This window comes from Saimiri boliviensis, chromosome 1 (assembly GCF_048565385.1).
Source record: "Saimiri boliviensis isolate mSaiBol1 chromosome 1, mSaiBol1.pri, whole genome shotgun sequence".
Classification (NCBI taxonomy): Eukaryota; Metazoa; Chordata; class Mammalia; order Primates; family Cebidae; genus Saimiri; species Saimiri boliviensis.
In genome coordinates, this window is record NC_133449.1 from 91,084,782 (window position 1) to 91,106,428 (window position 21,647).

Genomic DNA, 21,647 nt, shown 5'->3' on the forward strand with positions numbered 1-21,647 from the left:
TCTGGTAGACCAGCACCCGGGAAGGTATTCCCCACTGCTCCCCTTCCTATTACTGAGCATCCACCAGGCTGGGCCCCCATCACACTGCCCAGCCAAGACTGCACTGGGGTGGGGTGCTGCCATCCAGGGCCCCCCAGAGCCGACTGCCACTGGCTAGCTATGGGGGCCCCCCTCTCTGGGACTCAGTTTCCCTGCATGTAAAATGAGGGAATTAAACTAAGAGGCCTCCAAATTCCCTTCCAGTGCCCACATGCTAGGCCCTGCTGCTGCTTCTCCACAGCCTGGTATTCTGTGTGCCACATGCATTCACCAGTACAGGCCATTGAAATTAATCATAGATGTTGGCCCTACATGGTTCTGAGAGCATTGCAGCAAGAAAGGAGGAGCCCCTCAAAAAACAAGCAGAAGAAAGAACTCTGTTATCTATGGGATAAAAACAAAAACAGGGGAGCCTGGCTGGCATTCTGAAGACCTGAATGTCCTCTACTCCCACCCTGGGGTGGTGCAGCCCAAGAGAACTGTGGCCCACGGGGGGTGTTTTTGGGGCCCTCTCACCCCTCACCCTCTACCTTTTACCATCCCCTCATTCCACCACCTCCCAACTCTCATCTCCTGTCCTCCCTAAGGGCCCATACCGTAAGCCTCACTACAGGGCAGGCTCCACCCGCTCCCGCACTCCTGATAGATCCTCCCAGACCTCTTCTTGCCTGGCCTGTCAGCGAGGTCAGCGTCTGTGATGGTTTCGCATCACTGCTCCCAAGGGTACTGAGTTTCAAAAGAAACCGGCTGACAAGAGCTGCAAAGGCAGGAAATTCCAATGACAGGATTCCAAAAGGCAAGAGTGATGAGGGCATTTCTGGGAAAAGGTGAGGGGGTGGGGAAGGAATGTATCCTGTTTCTTTGAAATCCCATCCACGAGGCAACTACATGTGCCCTTCATTCCAGTCCTGGACCTGCAGGACACAGGTGATGGAAGGGAGGTGACGACTTCCCCAGTTAAAGCCTCAGAGTTCACAGCAGCATTAAAGTGAGGTGGAGTAAGATCAGGTAGACAAGAGGAAGTCAAGGGACAGTCGCTCCAGCAAGTTGATGCAACTTCCATGCAAGAACTTGCCTCTGCTCATTTAGCCTAATTGTCAGTGTGCTTGAATCTTCACCAGCCCTCCATTGGCCACTGCAATCCCTTTGAGGTGGTTAGCCTTGGAAGAACAAAGGACGTGACTGGAATTAAGCCACACTCAGAAGTGAGCAGGGCTCTCGGCAAGCTACTAGCATACTTCATGTCAGCCTCTTCCCAAAAGCTATGCACGGAATCCAGACCACAGCTCTTGGTCTACTACTCAACACCACATGGATGGTTTTCCAAGTGATACATGGACTTGCCATAAAATTAATGAGCACAGCAGTTCCCAAGATCCTCTTACTTTCCTGCCTCCCCCTCACCTGGGAAGAAATAACACTTCAAAGTTAAGTACAAGCCCACCAACTTTGGAATGAGGAAACCTGCAAGCCTAAGATCTGTGTCTTCTCTTGACTGCTAAAAGTAGACATTCTCACAGAGCCTCAGGTATACTTCTGCCCAGCAAACACTCCTCCCTACCCTCCACTTCTGCAGAGTATACATCTCCACCCTTGACCCTAGGCTCAGCCGTAAGATTTGCCTTGGCCAATGCAATACCCACAAACAAGATAAAGGTGAAAGGCATCACGGGTTCCACTTGGATACAGATGGGCTTGTGTCCCTGGGGACTTGCCTTTCACCATGAAAACATGGCTCTGGAGGCTGCTAGTCCAAAGAAGGTTCATGCAGCAGACCTGGACCTAAACACAGCTTGAAGCCAAGCCACGCAGACATTCACAAGTGACCGTGAGCAGTACGTGCCACTGACTCCTGGGACACCGCGGCACTGGCTGCTGGATAGAGTGCCCGACATGCCAGTAACCCCAGGGTTGGCTGTCTCTTCTGTTGAATCCTTGTGCCTCATCGTCAACCATGAGTCTTTGTTCATCAGGCACGTTTATTTTCGTTGAACAGAGAGTACTGAACAGCAAATTAGAAGATGAAATTCTCCCATTCCTTCAGAAGTGTGATCACCACTGCAGACTAAAAAGCCCCACTCCAATGCCCCTGGGCCCACCCCCATCACAGGCACCAGCCTGCTGCTACATGTGCGCCAGGGTGGCTGAAGCACGGGGCCCTGCCGATAATGTGCTGGCTGTGGGCTCAGGGAAACATCACCCACAAAAGAGTGCAAAGAAAATGGTCCCGGTGAATTACTGAAATTGATTTTTTTTTTAGTATCTTGCTCTGTCACTTAGGCTGGACTACAGTGGCATGATCATGACTCACTGCAGCCTTGACCTCCTGGGCTGAAGGATACTCCCACTTCAGCCTCCTGGGACTACAAGACACATGCCACTATGCCTGGCTTTTTTTTTTTTTCTTTTTCTTTTTCTTTTCTTTTCTTTTTTTTTTTTAAGAGACAGGGTTTCCTTGTTGCCTGGGCTGGTCTCTAACTCCTGGCCTCAAATGATCCTCTCATCTCAGCCTCTCACAATACTGGGATTACAGGTGTGAGCCACTGCACCTAGCCTGAAATGGCTTTAAGCCACACTAAGTTTACACAGCAAAGTCTACCAAGCTGCTATTTCTCCACTTTTACTAGGTAAGACTGCCAGGTATAAGAATGTAATTTTCCAAGTAATCATTCTCCAAAACCTAGACATCCACCCACAGCCACGCTTGTGGTCACGATCTTGTCACACAATGCACCTGGGGCTCCTCATGAATGGGAGGTGCCCTGAGTGGGAGAGGACATCCAAACCCAAGCACTGCCTGTTTAATTCAGAGTCAGTTCAGAGCTACACACGCGGAGGAGTGCAGGGTGATAAATAACGGCAGTGTACACATAAGTCTCAGGGAGGCATTTTCAATGGACCGGCGCCTGTCACTTAGTATTCCACGAACTGCTCAGAGACGGAGCAGCTGCCCAACGTCCTAGCAGAAGCAGGCCTCTTCACAGGAGACACTAAATCTTATGAAATTACACAGTCATAGTAATTGAGAGCACAAAGTTGATTTCTATCACCAAGTCCGGGGTCACACAAAGAGCCATAAATGAAACGACACTGGGAAAATAATCATTTCAAAATCCAATCAAACCATTATCCACAAACCTCAGTGATCTTGATCCCAGAGTCACATCCCGGTTCCTATACAGTGAGGGAGAGGCTGAGTGTGGTACATCCAAAATGCAGGGCACACCTGGCACAGATATGGCTGAGATCGTGGGAACTGTTTCTAACTACATAATGAAGACACAGAAGGCTGACCTGCCACCTCATGCCCCTTTCTCCATTCCTACAGGCTCTGGACGTTTGAGGGACCACCAGCATGGGGCTGACTTCAGCTCTATCCCAGCGTGAAGCATGGTGCCGGCCATTTGATGGGTACTCAGGGGAAGTCTATTGGTTTCTGTCCATTTGCCCACCACTCCTTACAGGGAGAAGCCAAGTTTTTCAGCTCAGGACTCCCCTTTTTACACCCTCCCGCAAACACAAACCTTGCTCATCTCTACTCTCTTCATCTCATTTTCTTTCCATATGAATTTAGATTATTTCATCCTGCTTAACTGTACTGTTTGTATAAAGCCCCTTAGATCCTTTTAGGAAAAAGGTAGTATATATGTATATAAGACAAAACTCATTTTTCTAGAAGCAAAGCAACAGAGTAAGCTGAGATATCATGAAAGCTAGAATACTGTGGTTTAAAAAAACAAGCAAAAAAGGGTCTCCATCCAACTTAGATGTATTTGTCTGATAACAGTTCAAATTTGTCCAGCACCTTAGCCCACAGCACCATGGCAAAACAATAACAACCATTTAGTTTCACCATACACACAGGAAACACAAGTTTTCTCCAGTTACTACTACATCTACTTTCCAGGGGGGAAAATACATCACTAAGTGGCTTGTACAAGGCCTTCCACTAGCAACACCTGGGCTAAGGCTTCTTGTCCTCCCTGGGTCCTGGAGGACAGTCACAGCCTTAAGATGGGCCCGGACTCTGACAGTCACTCTCAGGCCATCACCTAGTGACAGCTGCTGTATCTATTAAGGGACACATATTTGCCATCAATGCCATTGATAGCTCAAAGGACAAATCCCCTGTCTATCTAATCATGACCCTTTTCTAGAGCAAATAACTTTTTCTCCTTCTGAGACATGAGCGTATGCCACCTCCAGGACGTTCATACTTGCACATATGGTGATGTAAGAGGATGCTGGTGTTTTCTCAGGTCTTAAGTCAAATGTAAATGTCTGCTCCAAAGGGCCTCCTAACTCAAACCCTCATGGGTTTAGCCAAAGAATGCCTTCCACCACCTCTGAGTCTGAATCTCCCTTCCTGGGAAGAGCGCTGTCCCCTGAATGAAGGGTTGCTGGCTTCCTTTGTCAAATGAACCATGAAATCCTCTCCAGGATGGGGGACCAACTGGGGGCATATTCGTCTCCTCTCACCCAGCTGCACACGACATGGGCTATAAATCCATGTCATGGCCATAGCCAAATAATGTCAGATTATAATGAATTTTCCTCCCCATAAACCTAGAGTGGACTTAAAAAACCAACCGACCTTGAAGGGAAAAGCTTAGATCCTATTATGAGCTCCCCGCAAACGCTTCAGATCCCTCTCACTGTGCCTCACTTCATAAACTGTCATTAACACAGGGAAGCAGGTATGGCTGTCCGGGAGAGGAAGGGTACGCTGGCAAACAGCAAGATGAGGAATGGACCTTTTAAAAGGACACGCTAATCAAGCATCCAGACAACCTCGGCTAATCCTTGAACTTGGAAGTGCAACCATCACCCAGGTGGGACAGGAAAAGGGTAGATGCACAGTGGGTGCAGGGCGCTCTTTGAGTGCTCATCAGCTGACTTGCACATTTCCTGCAATGCTTTCTAGTCAGCTAGGTCATCGGGAACAACCTACAACCCAGAATAAACACCTAAGGCCCCAATTAAGCTGCTGCCTTGGCCTATAACGGATTTCCAGTGTCTGTCCAACTGAATGGAAGGTCACAGGATCCTCGTCAGGCCACATCACACTCACAACCAGGCATGACTCTGAGCAACTTACCAACATTATCACAAACATAAAGTGAAGCCTGGTGATCTGATTTCCCCTGGAGTATTCCTAGGCTCTCCCATTTCTCTGGATCACGAGAGAGGGTAGGGTGAATATCAGTCTCACGGGGCAGCCTCTGCGGGCCTCTCTGTGGGCAGCAAAGTACGAGATAACCACATTTCACGATGATTGTGCAAAGCTTCATGAAAGATCAACCTTGGGCTCTTGCTGTGGTGATAATAAGGCAGACAAGCATGGAACACATTTTTTTTTTTTTTTTTTTAATGATGGAAGCTGTTCTAAGTGAGATGGTCTAAGGGGACAATTTTACATTATTTGTAAAGGTCTAAGTCATATAAAGGTGCTATTATGGTAATTTACAAATATTACACTATAAATGGTGCTTAGAACTAGCTTTTTTATTGATGCAAACTTCATATAACATGAAATTAACCATTTTAAAGTGAACAATTCAGTGGCATTTACTACATTCACAATATTGTGCAGCCACCACCTCCATCTAGTTCCAGAACATTTGTATCACCCCAAAATAAAGCCCTACCCCCGTGAAGCGATTCTACTCTATTTGCCGCCTCCTCTCAGCCCATGGCAACCACCAATCTGCTTTCTGTTTCCATGGATTTACCTATTCTGGGAATTTCATACCCATGGAATCATACAGTATGTGACCTTTTAGGCTGGCTTTCTTTGAGCATAACATTTTTGAGATTCACACAAGTTGCAGCATATATCAGAATTTCATCTCCTTCCATGGCTGAATAAAAGTCCACTGTATGTACAGGCCACATTTTGTTATCCACTCATCCACTCACAGACACTTGGGTGCTTCCACCTTTTGTGTAAATAGGGCTACTAGGAACATTTGTATACTTGTTTGAACACCTGTTTTCAATTCTTTGGGGCATATCCCTAAGGAGTGAAATTACTAGAATTCACTTTTGATATACAAAAAAATTAATAAACAAACGATAATATGTTTAGGACCAGCGAACTTGAAATCTCAAATCTGCATAATGTTTCTTCCAGGAATAATGACTTTTTTTTTTTTTTTTTGAGACGGAGTTTCGCTCTTGTTACCCAGACTGGAGTGCAATGGCACGATCTCGGCTCACCGCAACCTCCGCCTCCTGGGTTCAGGCAATTCTCCTGCCTCAGCCTCCTAAGTAACTGGGATTACAGGCACGCGCCACCACGCCCAGCTAGTTTTTTGTATTTTTAGTAGAGACGGGGTTTCACCATGTTGACCAGGATGGTCTCGATCTCTCGACCTCATGATCCACCCGCCTCGGCCTCCCAAAGTGCTGGGATTACAGGCTTGAGCCACCGCGCCCGGTCATGACTTTTTAACTTTCTAAAAAATCCAGATCCTAGAAAATTTCCAGAACTACAAGTTGCCTTTGACATATTACCAAAAATGATTTTCCTTGACATGACAATAAAGATAAGAAAATAGCAGTAATGTTAATAACAATCACACATAGAAGGTAATATTACTGAGACTCTTATAAGCCCAGCACTACGCTAAGTATTATCCTTGCCAGCATAATTACTATTCCATTTTCCACAGAGAAAGTCACATAGCCCTAAACCAAGCACTAAATCCAGTCCTACCACGCCAGAGCCCACACTCTTCATCTACTAGTCTACCTGTTTCCTTTCATGTCAAGAAACCCCTTTAAAAGCAACCAATATTTATACTGAGCCTGGTCTCAAGCAGCATATCTGGATTTTAGTCACAATCTGCACACCCTGTCACCATACGAAAGGGACATCTATGACCTTCTAGATGTGATTCCTACTACCCTGTAATGTGATAGATCTCATGCATCCCTGTCAACCTGCGTCCCCATCAGCAGATGTGCATGTTTAATGCCTATCGTCTTCGGAAGCCATAAGCTCTAGCAGAGGAGGGTTCTGAACCTGTCCCACCACAAAACTCCCCGCCTGTGCATGACGCCTGGCACCTCACATGCATTCACTAAACACATGCCCAGTGAGTGGGGTTTGCACTCACCCGGTCCTCCACTGACACATCCTGCAGGCTCTCAGTTCTGCTTTCTCCCCACCTCTGTCCAGCCCCGTACACGTCCTAGGGGTAGTCATAGGTCTTGTGGTTCCCTAGGAGACCTGTCTCCCCCTCACAGATACATCCACAGAAAGACATGTGCCTTCCCAGCCTGGCAGGTGGCACTGAACAGACGACTATGCAATCATTCTCAGGACAGGCCTAGGATCTTCCTAATGAGCACTGCCTTAATTTCTTAGACAGCAGATTTTAAAATTCATCCTAAATCATCCAGATGGTCATCAAGAACCAGTATCTCTTCAACCCGAAATACTCAGTAAACAACTTCTATTTGACTAGTGGTCTCTCTCCCACTGGTAAAATTAAAACCAACTTTTTAAAGGTAACCATTTTCTGTCCCTGGTTTAATTTCTTCTAGTAGCTTTATAGAGAAAAAAACCTGGGTCCTTTGTGATTCCTTTCTTGAGTAAGGCTGCTAGGAAACTGTCTTGGCATAACAAGGGAGATGAGTTGGGGATGTCAGAGAGCGTCTGGCGACAGAACACCAGGCCAGGAACCCCACACACCATGCCCGATGTCTGTGTGTGTGGCAGCGCTGTGGGCTGTTTACTGGGATGTATTGATGCTGGTTCGTAATCCTCTCACACACCCATCCAGCGGGGCCAGTGTCCCTCTGCTGACCACACACAGCCCAGCTTGCCTCATCTCCCTGCCGACTCAGTGCTGGTGTGGAGGAGGCCCGTCGGCAGCTGTGTCTGTGCAGAAGTACGTGCTCACCACTCGCCTGCAGCGGGGTCTCCAAAGGAACAAGCACTCTGAGCCTTCAGCCTAAGTAGACACCATCACCAAAAGAAACACAAACTACCCGGCCCTGTGAGTGCCACACATGGTTAGAGGCAAAGGGGGCTCCCTGCAGCCGGCACACCAGGAATGTGGTATGGAGCTGCTGCGTGCTGGCGGGTCTGTGCAGGCGGCTAGCTTTGTGCTTGCCCTCATGGTACCCCACACAGTCCTGCTTCTGCACCGGCTCTTCGGGGCTCCATCCTTCAGAAGGTCTGGCTTTTTAGAGGTACCCTCAGGGGATGTGTAGCTTCAGCTCCAAGACCCAGTTTTTGGTTGGGCAATTGCTAGAGATTCTGCCTAGACAAGCAAGCAACAGCTTACTAGGAAAAAGGCTATCAGAAAGTCATTGCAGAGGGCAGTGGGGGTTCTGACCCAAGGGTATGTCTTATTCCACAGACCAAGGAGGGATAAGTCTAGGCCAGACAGCTGGCCAGAGGCAGAGTGGCTGCCCCGAGTGGTAGGGACAGGAGGCCTGGCCATGACACAGGGATGGGACAGGGCAGCACCCAATGTCTCTCAGTGTCAGACATGGCTCACCCATACCGATTGCACCCAAAGACCCCATGATCTGAAAATTATTAATCACCATGCTGAAAGAGCACACACAAAGGATAATCCAGGGCTATAAGTGTGTGTGCGTAGTGGTTAGAATCTCAGTTTTGCCTTGGGATGATTCTAGCCACATTCAGTACTCAAGTTATAGGATACTCATATTCAATTCAGATTTGTACAGTATTTTAAAGGTGGTCAGATACATTGTGGGCCTCAAATATTAATGCCACAGAAGTCCAACATCAAGGACACATGACTTGCTGCGTAAACAGGCAGTGAATTGGCAGAGGAGAGCCCTTGGTCCTAAACGACAATGCAGTGCCCACCATATATCTGGATATTCAGCTTCTGGCATTCTGGAACCCATGCGGGGCCTCATCCCATCGTTGGATTATACTGCACTCCAGAAGGTCCTGGCTGGTATGCCATAGCTACAACTTGACTATCTTGAGTTTGAGGGGTCCCCTGGGCTCTGTTCACTGCTGTCATGTTGGCTGACAGCAAAGTATCAAGCTGATTTACAGGAAAGTGAACAGCACAGTGGTCTGCATCCATTGTTTAAAACTCTTACTCCAAAAGCCAAATGAACTGTTTCTACTCTACGGTTTTGAGCTTTTGTGTTGAGATTTTCTTTGCACATCCCTCTAGGTTCCTCCTGGGAGGAGCTGTGTCTCTGAGGAAGGAGACTTCCACAGATTTCACACCAAACAAGGTAGGAGGCTCCTGGGTGTGGGGCCCGGGCTTTTCTGGAGCAGTTCGTTCCTGGTTTCCTGTTGCTTTTCCATTTCAAGCTGGCAAACCTTGTTTTACTCATTAGCAAACACTCCAGGAAGCTGAATGCACACCCTCACTGCTTCTGGCTCTCTGCCTGCACTTCGCCCTGTTCACTGGTTGGGTGCTTGAGCTGGGAAGAAATGGATCAACACTGACTCTGCTTTAGAGTAATGTATACTCAGGACAGCGTCAGGTACTTAGTAAATGCTCAATGAAGGGTGACTCAGAAAATGGAATAAACATACAAAAGAAATTGAGATTCAGAAGCAGGACCCACTTAGTCATGGAGGGCCTGGCCGGCGTCTCTCTCCTGATGCTGTGTGAGGCGGGCAGTGCCGGCACAGGCTCCTCTTGCAGGTTCCCTGGCCACTTCACCCTACCAGCACTCTGTCACTGTGACTTCTGTCTGTAACGGTTTTTGTTTTTTATGGGCAAGAATGCCTGGCCCAGCATTCCCAACTAGAGAAAGGTCAATCTATGTATGAGGAGTAACAGTCCAGGAGTGACCTCCAAAGGATACTCCAGACACCGCCTGCATGGCCTGGATACATGGCCAAGACGCCTACATCGTACCTCTGCTTAGCACCTAGTATCTCTGGGTTGTCACGCCCTGCACCTGTGGCCTCATGGGATGACGTCCGTTTTGACCTGAAACGGCCACACTGCCCTGGGCTATCACTTCTGATCACAGAGGAATAGATGGGTTCTACTCACCCTCCTGTCCACGTAAGTCCAGTGGCTCAGAGCCCTGGCTCAGGCAGTGGAAGCAAGAAGAAATGTTTCTTTCTCTGTGGCAGCTGTGGGCACCCTCAGCCGGTCCTACAGCAGGAATCATGGCCACTCTGTCAGCTTGCCTGTCCCATTAGGCAGCTTTCTGCCTCTGAATGGCAATCCTCCCCATGCCCGGCACTCTAAGAGGGTTGCTTGCCACGTCAGGTGACCACAGACTTGCCCTAAGCAGGTTACACCTCAGGTTTCCCAGCCTAACCAGTACCCCCACCCCCCAGATCTTCCTTGTGATGGGCCACATCCTGCCCCAATTTGCTGATCATCAATCCAAATGTGCCTCGAACATCTCCAGGTGGGGCTGAGGCTTCAGGGAGGAGGGTGGCTGGGTGGAGAGGAGGGACTGGTGCCCCTGCCCTGTGGCAGCCAAGCTCACTGTATCCTGCTTCCTTCAGCTTCAGACAGTGGCTTCCATCTGTAATCTAGTAAGTATTTCATCACACTCTCTTTCCTAGGGCTTCATTAATTTCCACACAGCCAGGAATTCTCTGTACAACCAGCTTATTAGTAGTAGTTACATTTTGCTTTCCTGGGAGGGGACAAGGGGATACTGGGACTGAGGCTGATGTAATTAACAAATGCCTGAGCACAGGAGCATTCTGGAGTCTTGGTCTCAATTCCTAAAATGCACAAGTATCTTGGCAACTATCTTTAGTGCCCCTCACCCCTCTCCACTGCTCTGTGCCGCGGGCTGGAGTACAGTGGCGCCATCTCACCTTACTTTAACCTCTGCCTTCCTAGTTCAAGTCAATCTCCTGCCTCAGCCTCCTCAGTAGCCAGGACTACAGGCACCCACCACCATGCCTGGCTAATTCTTCTATTTTTAGTAGAGACGGGGCTTCACCATGTAGGCCAGGCTGGTCTCCAACTCCTGGGCTCAAGTGATCAATCTGCCAGCCTTGGCCTCCAAAGTGCTGGGATTACAGATATGAGCCACCACGCCTGACTTAGCCACCACTACCTAGTGCTTAAAGTCAGAAGAAAGCGGGGCTGGATTCTTAAAGGGTTAGGAAGACGTAGTCGGCCAGCAGAGCCATGGAGAAGCACCAGTGTTTTCTGGAAATTACACGGTTTGTGGAAGGCTCCCTCTGTTCTCTGGAGGGAAGACAAGGTTTTCCCATCTTGGCTGTTGCTATCCTGCCTTGTTTGGTTATGTCATTTCAAAATACCATGAACGAGAACTTGGGAATGTGGCTCCATCACAGTAGCTGCTCTCAGGGCAAAGGCTGGAGAGGAGCTTCGCCCTGTGGCCCCTCTCCCTCGAAGAGCCTGCCTATGATGCCCGCACTTCCAACACCACTCAGACAAAATCCACACGCAGCCCTTGTGCCTTGTGGCTTCGCGCGGTAAGAGCACAGTGTGGGCCAAGAGAAAGGGCGATGCCTGGGAGGAGCTGTCCACACGCCTCGTCACCTGGGCATGTCTTAGGGCTCAGAAAGTCTTCCTCCTACATATGTGTCCCCCAGAAAATGAAAAAAGATACAGATGCTTCCTGACTTATACTGGGGTTACATTTTGAGAAACCCAACGTAAATTGAAAATATCATTAGGTCTAAAATTCATTTAGTACACCCAACCTGACAAATCTCATAGCATAGCCTGGCTCACCTTAAACATGCTCAGAACATGCACATTAGCCTATAGTAGGCAACATCATCGGACTCAAAGCCTTTTTTAATAATAAAGTATTAAATAGCTTATGCAATTTATCGAACACTGCCTCAAAGTGAAAAACAGTGGTTGTGTGGGAACTCAAAGTAGAGTTTCTACTAAATGTGTATCGCTTCTGCACCATCTTGAAGTTAAAAATCATTAAGTGGAAGCATGGTAAGTCAGGGACCGCCTGCATCTCGCTTCAGCAGGCAGGGCTCAGGGTTGTCAATTCCACACAGAAACGACTGGGGAAGATCAACCATTCTAGCCTGCCCGTACCCTCCATCTCTTTTAACATCAAAAACACCAGCAAAAGTGATGACTAAAGGAGGTGAGTGGAGCTTCCCAGCCCCTTCCTCCCCATCTGCCCCTTCTCTGGGCTCCAGGTGGATTGGGGGACAGGCCAGAAGACTCCATCACTCACAAGGGCTGGGCACAGAGCCTGAGGACCCATAGTGGGAATGTCCAGTTCACCCAAAAAACTTCAGCAGGGCAGAGGGCTGGGGTGCTCTGCCCTGTCCCATCCTGTCCTGTCCAGGGGCCTGGGAGTGTGGCTGCAGCATCTCCATGCTCCCCTCAGTGGCCTCCCAAGCAACCTCTGTCCAGCAGGAGCCTGGCTCCATTGCCCTACCACAGGGCTCTCCCTCCGCAACAGAGCCTGACCCCTCACTCCAGGGACAGACGCAGAAGAACTGCGTTCTGTCTAATGCTCCCCTGTTGTGCACTGAGAAATAGGGAAGGGAGAGTAAAAGAAGGGAATGGGGATCATGGGTGGGGCTCCTGCCTCCCAGACCTCAGGAGTGGCAATTGGGAGTGGCCCTGGCTCCTGGCCCTGTCTGGGCCTGGTCCACCCAGCACAGCTGGCCCTTAGGGGCCCTCATGAGGAAGCAAACTTGATAGGCTCTGTTGGAAGGGAGGGGGGCTGATTAAAGAAGGAAGCATAAGGACTTTTCACCTGTGTCTCAGAAACGCTGACTATGTCTTTATGAAAAGCAGCCCAGGAGCCAGGCTTCCTCAGTACTGCCTCTCTTTTGTGTCTCTTTCTTCCTTTGGGCAGGCTCAGCACTTGTACAAAATGCACAGTGATCATCTTTGGGGTGTTTGGGTTTTCTTCCTCTGGTCGTGCTTGTGTTTGGATCCTGCCCTTTCACCAGCCATGATCTCCCACAGACCTAACAGGAAGCTCTGTCTGGCTCCATTGTTTGCCTTGACATGCACTTCCTATTCAGAGGAAGGGAGATTCCTAAAAAATATTACGGAACCTCAGCACACATGAGGAAATCACTGATCGGAAGCTACTCCCATCCTGTTTGACCACCTCCCTGGCTAATTACTGAGCGATCCCATCAGACCAGAGGCATTGAGGGTGACTTCATGATAATATATCTCACTACTCAGCAATGCTTTTATCAACCTCTGTTTGCAGGTATTATTGTTTCAAGGCTTATAAAGATGTAGGTTTGCAAATTAAGAATTGACACTATGCATGTTTGTAAAGAAGCCAGCTCACAGACATCTCCTGCTCAGGGACATATGTCAGCCTGTCCTCAGTGGCAGGCGGTCTGCAGCAGTGGTCTCCAGCTTGAATATCTGGAGGGTGATTAAACAAGAGGTGACTCTCTCCCTGGCTCTCACATGCATGTGTGTGTGGGCACACGCTCACCCCCGTCTCTTGTTAGGCTGTTAATGAAGCAAGCTTGGGTCACATCACTGCCCACTGACCAGGGCTCAGAAGGCTTCTGAATCCATGGCTGAGGGCTGGCTCCTGAGCTGGCCTTTGTGCTAAAGACTCTGCTGAGATAAGCCCAGAGGGGAGTCCTGCTCCGCACGCTGGGTCCAAGTGACGAGCGTCAGGTACAAAACATCCCTGGTGTCACCAGTGGTTTAAGGACTTCACTGTATTTGGGAGAACAGTGAGAGTTGAAGGTAGTGAAAAGGCAGTGAAGACGCAGACTGAGGATGTTATTCTGGGACCACTCCCAAACCGAGTGTCCCTTGTCAAGTCCTCACACTTGTTCCTGCGGGTCTTGTTGTTGCTCTTGCTTGGGGCAGCCTCTTGTCAGATGTGAAGCGGATTCTGTGTATACACACATACACAACACACACACACACACCATATACCACACAAAATACATATGCAGAATACAAACATGCACACAACACACATGTACACACAACACACACAGCACACATGCATACAACACACTGAATACACATATGCACGCAGCACACCTACAACACACACGCACACACAACACAACATACACAACACACAGAACACATGCACATACAACACATTGAGCACACATACAACACATATGTGCACAACACACATACCATACACAACACATTGCACACATGTACATACAACACACCAAATACACATACACAACACACATGTGCACACCACACACCACACATGCATGCCCAACATACATACCATACACAACACACAGCACACATGCACATACAACACACTGAGTACACATACACAACACACATGTGCACACCACACACCACACACATGCATGTACAACACACATATACACAACACAAACAGCACATATGAACGTACAACACACTGAATACACATACACAACACACACATGCACACCACACACATGCATGCACAACACACATATACACAACACACACAGTACATATGCACATATGACAAACTGAATATGCATACACACCACACACCACACACATGCATGTACAGTACACATACAGCACACATGCACATACAACACACTAAATACGCATATACATACAATATACACAAGTGCGCATATGATATACATGCACACACAAACAAACGTCCATGCTCTTAAGGATCTCTCCAGGGCTCAGTGAGTAATTTCAAGTTTCTTTCAATCCCTGAAACTTCAGACTGAGTACAGCTGGTGCTGGAAGGGTCTCAATGCCCCAGCTCGGTGGTGTCCACCCCCTTGGCCCACTCAGTACCTCTCTATTTCTCTCTGTCCTTGCAACCCTGTGTACTAAAAGCTTTTACAAGCCGATTGCTTTTATGACATTAAAAATTGTTTTATTGATTAAAAAAACCCTGCAACTTCTCTTCAGAGCTTCTGACTATAATCAGATGACCTGTGGCTACAAATTCAACCCAAATCAAAGACACATTCTGTTTCAGCTTTGGCCACCTGGCAGGACCCATGCAGGCCCCTGGGGGCTTTCTGAGTCATTAGGGAGAGGAAGAGCCACACCCACCCTGAAGGAGACCTGGGCTTGTAGGAACCCCAGCCTACACTGGCCTATAGCAGCCCAAGGGTGGGCAGCAGAGCGCCACTGCCCTGAGTGGGTTATTTCCACACTAGGAGCTGGAGGCTCACTGTCAGGATGGGCTTATTTGTAGAATTATAATGTTTCCTTCCACCATCTAATAAACTATAGAGGAGAAAGGGTAACAGGAAAGGTCAGGTTTCCTTCCATTTTGCAGTATTTTGCTAGTTTTTCACATCTCACCTAACTGCAGCAGTTGGTGAACACGTGGCACAAGCTGCTGTCAGAGCTCCTGTGGCCTCGTCCTGCCTTGGCCCTTTAATCCTAATGTGTAGCTGTTCTCCCCGCCTTCCTTTCCACTAGGAACCCTCCTGGCTCTCTTCAGTGTTCCTTCTTAAATAACAAGGAAAAAAAAAACCCACCATCCTATTTCACAAAGCCGTAGGGGGCAGAGTCTAAGCAGCCCACTCACTCTGCAGGGAGCAGGCCAATTAGACTGCAGTCGCAAGAGCCAGCCGGGTTCCCCAGTCTGATGATGCCTCTAACACAGAGCATGGGGCTATCCCCTGATGCATGTCCCCCTGCTACCCACAAAATCCAACATTTCTTACAAGAAGAATTTTGCTAAGAAGGCAGATTGAGATGTCTGGGAAACATGAGGATGTTTAGATGTCTGTCCAACAGGAAGCAGAAAACAGCACACTCCAAAAAGCCTCGGGATGTTGTGGCACGCAATGTAGGTGGTGGCCAGGCTCTGCGACCCTCAGCAAGAATGAAATGCCCACCTGGCAGACCTGAGAAGGGCACTGGCTAAGGAGACACAGAAAGCCCGTACAGAAACATCTGGCATCTGCTGGACTCAGTGAGAGGGGCTGTTATCTCTGTTGTAAAATTCACCACAACCTAGACTCCTGATTTTCAACTGTCAGCTCATGCACATGGTTTTAAATCGTGCCTTGAAATCTGACAAAAAGCATGGCTTTGGCGTTGAGACTTGATTCATCCTGCCATCTTCTATCTACTGAGCACCTCTAAGAGTAAGAAACCCAGCAGGACCTATAGGGAAGTAGATAAGGAGCACTCACAGACTCCAGATGGATCCTGTGGATGGACAGGGAGCACCAACAGACTCAGGGTGAATCCTGTGGAGGTGGACAGGGAGCACCCACAGACTCAGGGTGGTTCCTGCAGAGGTGGACAGGGAGCACCCACAGACTCAGGGTGGATCCTGTGGAGGTGGACAAGGAGCACCCACAGACTCGAGGTAGATCCTGTGGAGGTAAATGGGGAGCACCCACAGACTCAGGGTGGATCCTGTGGAGGTGGACAGGGAGCACCCACAGACTCAGGGTGGATCCTGTGGAGGTGGACGGGGAGCACCCACAGACTCAGGGTGGATCCTGTGGAGGTGGATGAGGAGCACCCACAGACTCAGGGTGGATCCTGTGGAGGTGGACGGGGAGTACCCACAGACTCGAGGTGGATCCTGTGAAGGTGGATGGGGAGCACCCACAGACTCGAGGTGGATCCTGTAGAGGTGGATGGGGAGCACATACAGACTCAGGGTAGATCTGGGGAGGTAGACAGGTAACACTCACAGATTGAGATCTAAAGCTTAAAGGCAGGGAGGATTATGGAACAGCCCAGCCAGCTTTGTAAACCATGTAGGGCTCCTGGAGTGTTCTGACCAGAGACTGACATGTCCAGGCCACATTCCTGTCTATTAATAGTACAATCTCTCCACTGAGGGACTGTCTGGCAGAATGAGCTAAGTTCATCTACTGGCTTTGCTCAAGGGATGAAAAACCACCTCCTAAAAGCAAATCCTCTTCCTGGCTTCCCAGGAATAAAACTGAAAGAATCAATCTTTCCATGCATCAGCACCCCAATCCACAGAGGGCATTTTAAAGTCTCCATATTCTAGCTACTACTTCATTACTTACTTGGTTGAAGGTTGTCAACCAAGAATTCTATAACCAGAAAAGCTACCTATCAAAAATAAAGACAAACTAAACACATTTCAGATACACAAAAACTGAGAAAATTTGATGCTAGCTGACCAACCCATTCTTATAGAAAATATCAATGAAAACTTTTTTAGGCTGAAATCAAGTGACCACACATAATAATTTAAATTGATGGAAAATGACAAAGAGCACTAGTAAAGATAACTGAGTCATTATAAAAGATAGTATGAAGGCACATGTCTCTTCCTTTCTTAACTCATTTAAGAAAGTGATTGTGGCCAGGTGTAGTGGCCTATGCCTGTAATCCCAGCACTTTGGGAGGCCGAGGTGGGTGGATTACCTGGATTATCAGGAGTTCACTACCAGCCTGGCCAACATGGTGAAACCCTGTCTCTACTAAAAACACAAAAAATGAGCTGGGCATGGTGGCAGGGGCCTGTAATCCCAGCTACATGGGAGGCTGACACAAAAGAATCACTGGAACCCAGAAGGAGGCAGTGGCAGAGCTGAGAGTGTGTCACTGCACTCCAGCCTGGGTGACAGAGCAAGACTCTGTCTCCAAAAAAGAAGAGAGAGAGAGAGAGAGAAAGAAAGAAAGAAGAAAAGGAAAGAAAAAGAAAGGAAGGAAGGAAAGAGAGACAGAAAGAAAGAAAGCGGTTGTATAAAATATAAATATAATTTTACCATTGGTTCCATTAGATATATAAACATAATTTTCCAATAACTGAACAAAGGAGGTGAGTGAGAACAAAGCTATTTTGGGGTAAAGAATTATCTCCTGCTAATGACTTAAATACACCAACACAAATGAGGAAAACCAGAAATTAAAAATAAGGTTAATATCACAAAAGTTGTAGACATATAATTGCTCTCCTTTCATTTCTCAGCTTCTTTAAAAGAAAATTACATTAAATAATAAATCACAACAAGAAAACCTTTGAAGGATGAGGCCGCAAGGAAAGTGCCTGGGTAGGTTTACCTGGCTGCAGAATGGGGCTTCCAGATGCTGTCTTATGGGCTCTCGGGTACCCCACAGGCACCATGAGAGGCTCCCAAGGCATCAAAAGCAGGGTTTGAAGGTGGTGACCCCAAAGCTCCTGCAGTCAGCAAGGCTGCCCCCAGGTACGTTGAAAGAATCACCCTTTTGGTGCTTTTCCGCTGTGGTTACCCGAGACGTTTATCTCTCGCATTTACAAAACCACTTAAACAACTGGTTTCTCTTCAAGCTTTCAAGCTTCAAATGTCTAAATGCAGAATCATGATGATGGTCTTCTTTAAATAAGACTATTAGACAAATACAACTGTAATAATAACAGGAAAGACCCCAGCATCATAATAAGAAGCATTTCCCAGACCCTTCCTTCCCCAAGGCCAAGGGGTACCTGCGGGCTTGCTCATGCTTGCTGGCACCATCAGGGCTGGTGCATCTGCAGGGGGGCTACTGGCCTGCCTGGCTTGCTCTGGCCACACTTAGGGGACCTGGTTTCATAGGGCCCTGTGGCCCTTCCTCTGATGTACTGAAGTGGAATGCTACATATCCAATGAAGATCGTAATACACACTACATTTAATGCATCAAAATGTGTGTGTCAGCAGACAGCCTATATAACAAAAAAAAGGCAAGCCTCAGTTTCTACCAGAACCTGCTCTGTCGGGAGACCCCGATCCAGATGGCACTGAAGGTATTGAGAGGCAGACACCCAGATAGAACAGCAGAGTGGATCTATCTGGGGGAACCAATAGCCTGGAAGCTGAGAGGCTGACAGCTTTCCAGGATGAAGGCCCCAGGCAGATTCTCATCCACGTATTTATTTGCTCTTAGACAGGTGATTCTTATTCATACACCGGTGCTCTACATTTACTCATAACTCAAGAATATACCAAGTAGGCAGCTGTTACCCACCTACCACTAATTACAAACTATAAGGTACCCTTCACAGAGGAGCCACAGGGGCAGGGTAAACTTAATGTTTCTCAACTGTTTCCCTGCTGCAAATGAAGGGATGAGGAGGCTGACTAGTTGGGTGACCCACCTCCCAAACACTGTGTAAGTCCATGATAAAGGCCTGAAATGCCTGCCAATTACACTGCTTCTCAATGAGCCAAATTTTAAATACATACCTAATTCAACAAGTGTCCTAAACTTTACCTGTCGTCACGGGGCCTGATTAGCACACAGGCATATCAACGTGTCTGAATGAACAGTGAACACCTCCTGCAGCCCCATGCCACTTCTTTCTGGGCACACCCTTCCCTTCAAATGCACATGTTTGTCCCTGGGAGATGGGAGGTGCCTGGCTGCTGCACACACAGGTGAGAGGTGTGCATGTATGTGTACATGGGTCAGCTGAGCATATTTCCCATGTGTCTGACACTTCCAAAGCCAGGAAGCAAACATCCTTGACCTCTGCCTGTTCAGCTCCACGGATTGCACATTTTACTGCTCTGTTGTAATTACAATGAAAACAAACAAAATGCAATCTTTATGATTAACTAGAGCTCCTGCTGTGTGCTGTTCAGCACAGTGTGAAGATCCAGGCTTCCTGGAGCCCTGGGGAGGGAACAATCACCTCCTCATCATTGCTTTGCTCTGCATGACAGGAAGAGCCATCAGCCAAGGCCCTCGATTTACACCTGTGCAACTACAAAGGGCCCTGACCATACCTGTGCGACAGAGCCAGAAATGCTGATGTGCACACAGAAGGCTAGCTCACAGCCCAGACTGTTCGGCCCCCACTGGGCCTCTTGGCAGAAAGGGATGCGGGAAAGTCACTTTAGGCCAAGTCCTTATGCTACAGACCTCTAACGGGAGGGCTCTCCATCCAGAGCAGGGCACACGGGGCTGAGGAAGCCTCAAACTGTGACCAGCCTCACTGGCTTGTTCACAGAATGGCCTTCCTCTCAGCAGAGGTAGAATGGGGCTCAGCAGTCACCTGCCTGCCTGGTCTAGTCCATTTACCTTCTATTACTCTCTATATAAAGGAGAGAGTTCCTCCCCTGGGACTATGCAGTTAGGAACTTGGTTCAGACACAAGCTAGGGTCACCTGAATCATCAGTGCCTTCTGTCCCTGGATTGCCCATGGACACTATAAGGCCACAGGACTGCAAGTCTTCTCTTCACCCTCTGCAGGCTGCTTCTGGCATGGGCATCCACTGGCCCTGGGCAGCCTGTCAGCTCTCAGCCACAGGCCACCTCCCCAGTCAGACCCTGCATCAGGCACTCCACACACAAGACCAGGAGCCCTCCTGCCTATGACCAAGGTGTCCCTGTGCCCACCCTACAGGTGAAAGTGCCAAGCTCCACAGAGGGTAAGTATGGAACTGGGATTAAAACTCGGATACGGCGGCTGGGAGGCAGATGCTTTTCCCACCTTTCTCTGGCCCTGCACCCACTCAAACCAACTGCACCCGCTCTCCTGCTTTGGTGGTTCCTGGAAGGGTACATGCAGCTTCTTGACCCTGGATCACAGGTCCTCCTCCCAGGTGACTTGGGGTCAGCAGTGACTGTGCATAGCGCCTTGGGTTTAGGCATCAGTTTGCACAGTTTTTCCACTAGGGAGAAGAAGGGCTGCCAACTATCAGTAGTGCACTGCAGGCTTATAAACAGCTGCCAGGAAAGTCTCAGGAATGCTTTTCCTCCCTAAATGTACTGAGAATTTAGAAGATGAAAAGATCCCGGAGAGCCTCCCTGCTCTCAAAAAGCATTCCCAGGGTTGAGATACGTATCACAAATAGCCCGCCACCAAAAAACTTATGATTACTACTTGGAAAAGATCTCTCTGGCCAGGGAAGCAAGACAACATAAGCAGAGAAAGCCCCTGGGCATCTGAGAGTGTGGACATCGTCTGCAGAGCCCCTGTTATGCACAGTGCGTCACACGCACGACTGAGTTCCCAGAACCATCCCCACAGTGCTGGGCCCAGAGGCTGTCCAAATGCCGGTTGCTCTCGGAGCCAGGCAAACACAGAGACCTCCCAGAGATGTTGAGCGAACCTGTCTGAATAAAGCTCCCTCATATGCACCTACATGAACCCTCCATGAAGCAAAAGAAGTGAAAAGAAATCAAGAAAAACAAATTCCCCTTCCACAGGCCGTGAGAGCAAGTATAGACATTATCACAATTCAAGTTACATCTGGGTTTCCCTGTCACATGCCACCAAAACATGGTAACTCCAGAGCACTGTGGAAGAAAAGGACGAAAAAACCTCCTTGGGATGTTAAGGCATGAAGGGCTCTGGAGAGTCCTGTCTTTGCACAGAATAAAATCAAGGCCTCTAGTCCACCAATAGGGCCACAACCACCCACTCACCACTGTCACACAGCCTAGGAGAAATCAGAAGAGAGAGCCCACAGAGTCCCAGCCTCCCCTCGCATGCAGGTGTGGGGGATGCCCCACAGCTCTGGATGGTGGTCCCAGACGGCCTCAGGTAGGCTCAATTGTCAGAGCCAGGCCTCTGCACACTCAGAGCCAGCTGTGCAGGAGCCAGACAGCAGTGGCAGGTCTGGATACTCCTCAGGGCCAGGACACCCCTTTATCAGACCCATACAGGCCAGAGAAACCTACGTCTGGCATATCTCCCCATGTTATCCCTCTCCACCCTCCGTTCCCTCCCCACCCCCTGCTGTCTCTCCCCTACCCATCCCAACTGCCCCCTGT

The 21,647-nt window shown here is 48.6% G+C and overlaps 1 protein-coding gene across 1 annotated transcript in view; it reads right to left on the minus strand.

The window, feature by feature from the left end:
- Positions 1-21,647, minus strand: part of SH3RF3 (SH3 domain containing ring finger 3) — a 360,128-nt gene that overhangs the window by 213,560 nt on the left and 124,921 nt on the right. The gene's annotated exons all lie outside the window — the stretch shown is intronic.